The following is a 6162-nucleotide window of genomic DNA, read 5'->3' as shown; positions in this document are numbered from 1 at the left end:
TACCCCCTACTGCTGAGGGTAGGCTCGCTCTCATGGCCAGATACCCTCCTCAGAGTCCACAGACCTCTCTATCCATCACCCTAAGCTGCCCTGGGTTGGAAAAAAATAAAAATCCACTGACTTCTTTTTTCACTTTTCCCAATCAGAATGTGTTCTCCAGATCTTTGCTGAGGAGATGGGGTGGGGGAAAGCTAGACTCTAATGCTTCCTCTCTCTCTCTGATAGCCTTTGTTTGGTTGAATCCACCACTACCACCACCACCACCACCACCATCATGCCCATGCACCAGGTACCCTCTGGCACTCCCCTCTTTTCAGCTTCCTTTTGTGTATTAGCCTTGCTCTAGATTGTAAGCTCCCTGAATGCAAGAGCTGTCTTTGTTTTTCTTATTTGTGTCCCTAGCACAATGTGCCTGGCACATAGTAGGTATTCAATAAGTGTGTATGGTATTATAGATGGCAAGGCCTGATGGCCCTCCATCTCATGAGAAGGAAAAGAGCTGGTAATTCCCATCTTATCCAAGCAGTATGAGTAGTCAAGCAGCCCTAATGGGGTCTAAGTAGGCCAGGACTAGGAGAGAGGCCAAAGGGAAGGTAAAGGAGAAGAGATAAAAGGAAGTCCCAGTGGAGTCCCTCAAAGATTTGGGTTTGGCCCAGTGCTGTTTAATATCTTTATCAATGACTTGGATAAGGGTAGCGATCAAGTTTGCCAAAAACTAGGATAACTACCAGGACTAACAAATCAGAAAGCAGAATGAGGATCAACCAAGTTCACTTTCTGACAGGTTAGAAGAATGAGTTCAATCTAATAAAACTAGGTGGTTCATATTTGATCTGGGAGGTGATACAGAGCTATTGAGTGCCTTCAACAGTAACAGGGAAGTTTGACCACTGATCAGAAGAAGATTACAGAAGATGGCGAAGTGAAAGCAGTGACTTGCTTGAGCTCTCCCCAAAGTCCTCCAAATACTCATAAAAAATGGCTCTAAACAAATTCTAAAGCAGCAGAACCCACAAAAAGACAGAGTGAAGCAAATTTCTAGCCCAAGACAACCTGGATGGTTGATCAGAAAGTTATATTGCACAGAGCTGGCAGAGGAGCGCAGTGCGGTGTGAGCGCGCAGACTGCAGTAAACCTGGAGCAGGCCTTAAGAGCACTGAATCTCAGGAAGGTGTAGCAGTTTCCAGACCTCTCAACCCACGAAAGGCAAAGACAACTTAGAAGGGCAGTGGGAAAAGTCTGTTTCTGCGGTGAGAGAGGAGCTAGGTCTCAGAGCCAGTTCCAGAGTGCAGAGCTCTGAGCGTGGGCCCCTGGGCAGTGGCTGCATCCTGAGCTTCCGGCCCATAGACTGAGGGGGGATGGAGTGGCTGATCAGAGGGGGACTTGCCAGTGCTGAGGCAGGAATCTCTTGCTTTGCCCATGCTTGGATCTGGGTCACAGTTCTGGATGGCGGTCCTGGGGCGAGGAGGAGTGCTGGCATGGTGGAGCTTGTAGTGGCTGTGGACAGGAAACCCTCCTCACAGTTCCAGGACAGAAAGGAGTGCTTGTGGTCACTAATAGACTACAGCACAGGCCAGGAAAGGAGTAAACACCTTGTCCCTTATCATACCACCTTGGAAGAACTGAAAATTTACAGGGCCCTACAAGTATCTCTGAAAACAGCTGTACAAACCCCTGAAGCTTGAGACAGTATATTCTCCACATTGGAAGCAGACTCTTACCTTAACAAAGAGTTTAAAACTCAAGTAATTGGCCGGGATCATGAGCAAGCACAAAAAGAGTCAGACTATATTATCTTACTTTGGTGACAAAGAAGATCAAAACATAAAACCAGAAGAAGACAACAAAGCCAAAGCTCCTACATCCAAAGCCTCCAGGAAAAATACGAATCAGTCTCAGGCCTTGGAAGAGCTCAAAAGGGATTCTGACAAGCAAGTAAGAGAAGTAGAGGAAAAACTGGGAAGAGAAATGAGAGTGATGCAAGAAAATCACAAAAAACAAGTCAACAGCTTGCTAAAGGAGACCCAAAAAAATACTGAAGAAAATAACACCTTAAAAAATAGCCTAGCCCAAATGGCAAAAGAGGTCTAAAAAGCCAATGAGGAGAAGAATGCCCTAAAAAGAAAAATTGGCCAAATGGAAAAGGAAGTCCAAAAAATTACTGAAGAAAATACTTCCTTAAAAATTAGAATAGAGCAATTGGAGGCTAGTGACTTTATGAAAAATCATGACACTACAAAACAAATTCAAAAGAATGAAAAAATAGAAGACAATGTGAAATATCTCATTGGAAAAACAACTGAGCTGGAAAATAGATCCAGGAGAGAGAATTTAAAAATTATTGGACTATCTGAAAGCCATGATCAAAAAAAGAGCCTGGACATCACCTTTCAGGAAATTATCAGGGAAAACTACCCTACTATTTTAGAACAAGAGGGCAAAATAGAAATTGAAAGAATCCACTGATCTCCTCCTGAAAGAGATCCCCAAAGGAAAACTTCTAGGAATATTGTAGCCAAATTCCAGAGTTCCCAGGTCAAGGAGAAAGTATTACAAGCTGCCAGAAAGAAACAATTCAAGTACTGTGGAAACACAATCAGGATAACATAAGATTTAGCAGCTTCTACATTAAAGGACCACAGGGCATGGAATATAGTATTCCGGAGGGCAAAGGAGATAGGATTACAGCCAAGAATCACCTACCCAGCAAAACTTAGTATAATCCTTCAAGGGAAAAAATGGTCATTCAGTGAAATAGAGGACTCTCAAGCATTCTTGACGAAAAGACCAGAGCTGAAAGAGAATCTGACTTTCAAATGCAAGACTAAAGTAGAACAGGAAGAGGTAAACAGGAAAGAGAAATCATGAGAGTTATTAAGGTTGAACTGTTTACATTCCTGCATGGAAAGATGATATTTATAACTCATGAGACCTTTGTCAGTATTAGGGTAGGAGAGAGAGAAAAAAATGATGAGAGAGAGAGAGAGGGCACAGGGTGAGTTGAAGATTAAGGGGTCATATCTGGAGAATAAAAATAAGGGATGACAGAGGATTATACTAGCAGAAGAAGAAAGGGAGAGGTAGAATGGGGTAAATTATCTCACAAAAAAAAACAGAAAAGAAAAGGCTCTTACATTGGAGGGGAAACAGGGGAAGATGAGAGAGAATGAGTGAATCTTATTCTCATAGGATTTGGCTTAAGGAGGGAATAACATTCACATTCAATTGAGTATGGAAATCTGTCTTACCATACAGGAAAATAAGGGGAGAAAGGGACAAGAGAGCAGGGGAATGATAGAGAGGAGGGCAGACTGGGAAAAGGGGTAATCAGAAGCAAATACTTATGAGGGGGGACAGGGTCAAAAGAAAGAATAGAATAAATTGGGCAACAGGATAGGATTAAGGGAAATAGAGTTAGTTTTTCACAACATGTCTACTATGGAAGTGTTGTGCATAACTGCAAATGTATGACCTATGTTGAGATGCTTGCCTTTTCAATGAGGATGGGTGGGAAGGGAGGAAGGGAGGAAATTTGGAACCCAAAGTTTTAAAAACACATATTTTAAAAAAATGTTTTCACATGCAACTGGGAAATAGGAAATACAGGAAATGGGGTACAGAAGTCTATCCTGCCCTACAGGAAAATAGAATGGGAAGGGGATAAGAGAAGGGGGGGGAGAGATAGAAGAGAGGGCAGACTAGGGGAAGGGGTATTCAGAATACATGCCATCTTGGGGTGGGGTGAGGGGCAGGATGGGGTGAAAATTTGGAACACTCAAAATCTTGTGGAAGTAAATGTTGAAATGTTGAAAATGAAAAATAAATAAATTTATATTAAAAAAATAAAAAGACTGTAGGGCATGGAATATGATATCCGTAAGGCAAAGGAGCTTGGATTACAACCAAGGATCAACTACCCAGAGAAAATGAGCATGATCTTTCAGGGGAGGAGATGAAATAGGGGACTTCCACACCTTCCTGATAAAAAGACCAGAGCTCAAAAGAAAATTTGATCTTCAAATACAAGACTCAAGAGAGACATAAAAAGGTAAATAGGACAGAATGTAACAACATGTTATTAATAAGGGCAAACTCTTTACAACCCTACAAGGGAAGATGACACTTGTAACTCTTGAGAACTGTATTATTATTACACCATGTTAAAGTGGGTGAGTATAAATTGACTTTGATGTAACGATGAAAAAAATCTAATCAAGCAGATTAAATGGGTCCAAGTAAGTGAATTAATTTGATCTAAGAAAATGTACTGACAGAAAAGGAAAGGAGGAGGCAGACAAGGGTAAATTACATCACAGGAAAGGCACAAAAACCTATTCCAGCAGAGGGGGAAAAGGGAGGGAAATGAGCATTGTTTGAACCTTACTCTCATCAGATTTGGCTTAAAAAAGGAATAACATAATCAGTTAGGTATAGAAATCTAGCATGCCCTATAGACAGTAGGAGGGAAAAGAGGAAAGAAAAGGGAGGGGGCTAATAGAAGGGAGGTGGGACTCAGGGAAGTGGTGGTCAAAAGTAAAACACTAGTGAAGAGGGAAAAGGAGAAAGGAGAAAGAAAAGCATAAATAGGAGAGAAAAGGATGAAGAGAAAGACACAGATAGTTATCATAATTGTGAATGTGATATATGCTATTATGCCATAAGAAATGATGAATAGGCATACTTCAGATAAACCTGGAAAGACTTGTATGGTTTGATGCTGAGTGAAGTGAGCAGAACCAGGAGAACGTTGTACACAGTAACAGCCATGTTGTATGACGGACTAATGTTGATAGACTTAGCCCTTCTCAGCAATGCAAGGATCTAAGATATCTCCAAAGGCCTCATGATGGAAAATGTTATCCACATCCAAAGAAAGAATGATGAAGTTTGAATGCAGATCAAAGCATACTATTTGCTATTTTTTTCTTCTGTTGTGTTTTGTTTCTTCTTTCTGGTGGTACCTCCTATTAGTTCTAATTCTTACAACACGACTAATGTGAAAATATGTTCAATAGGAATGTATACGTATAGCCTATATTACATTGTACACCATCTTGGGGAGAGAGGGAGGGAGGGAGGGAGGGGGAGAAAAATTTTAAACTCAAAACTTATGGAAGTGGTTGTTGATAAATCAAAATAAATTAATAAAAAAGAAGGGAAAAAAGAACTAGGTCGTTCAGTGGATAGAGTATGGGGGCCTAGAGTTAGGAAGACTCATCTTCCTGAGTTCAAACCCAGCCTCAGACATTTACTAGCTGTGTGACCCTGGGCCAGTCACTTAACTCTCTTTGCCTTAGTTTCCTCATCTATAAAATGAGCTGGAGAAGGAAATGGCAAACCACTCCAGTATCTTTGCCAAGAAAGCCCCCCAATGGGATCATGAAGAACCAGATACAACTGAACAACACTCGTATTCCTAAAATCAACCTCACAAGTGTATGGTGTGGCTAAACCCCAACTCACATGAGAAGTATCTTGGAGTTTTAACGGATTGCCCACTCAACATGAGTCTAGCATCAATGCTTGATTGAGTCCGTAATCTCACTGACAGTTCTATGCTCCTTTCACCCATCCATGCCTTTTCCTCCTATTTATTTCTCATCCATGTCATCCCATAAAGACTTCACAAGAAGTCTATTCAACATGCTTGAGTCATTCCTCTAGCTCGCTCAACCTTTAGGGGATGCCAGTGGGACACTCGGGGCTATCAATACATGTATCTTGAACACAGACTGCAAATTGACAACCAACCAGGCCCAGAATTGAACAGAAGAAAAGCAGGCTGGTTTCCAAGTAGGAATCAGTGTGACATCCCGGCTGAAAATGCTCATGTGATCTTAGCCTAAAGACAAATTCAGTGTCTGGTACTTAAGAGATGACTGCCCCACTATACTCTATCTGGCTCAGACCGTAGCCGAGGTATTATGTTCAGTTCTAGCACCACATTTTAGGAAGGACATTGATAAACTGGAAAGCATCCAGAAAAAGGTGACTGACATGGTGCAGGGACCTGTTCAGGCCACAACTGCGGTACTTTATCTAGTTCTGGGCAATGCATTTTGGGGAGGCCATTGATAAGCTGGAACACATTCAGATGAGGCCAACTACAATGCTAAGGGTAGTAGAGATCATGTCACACTAGGATCACTTGAAGGACCCTGG

This window comes from Phascolarctos cinereus, unplaced genomic scaffold (genome assembly GCF_003287225.1).
Source record: "Phascolarctos cinereus isolate Bilbo 61053 unplaced genomic scaffold, phaCin_HiC Scaffold_4;HRSCAF=312, whole genome shotgun sequence".
NCBI classification, from domain to species: Eukaryota; Metazoa; Chordata; class Mammalia; order Diprotodontia; family Phascolarctidae; genus Phascolarctos; species Phascolarctos cinereus.
Note: the sequence above shows the minus strand (reverse complement) of the source record.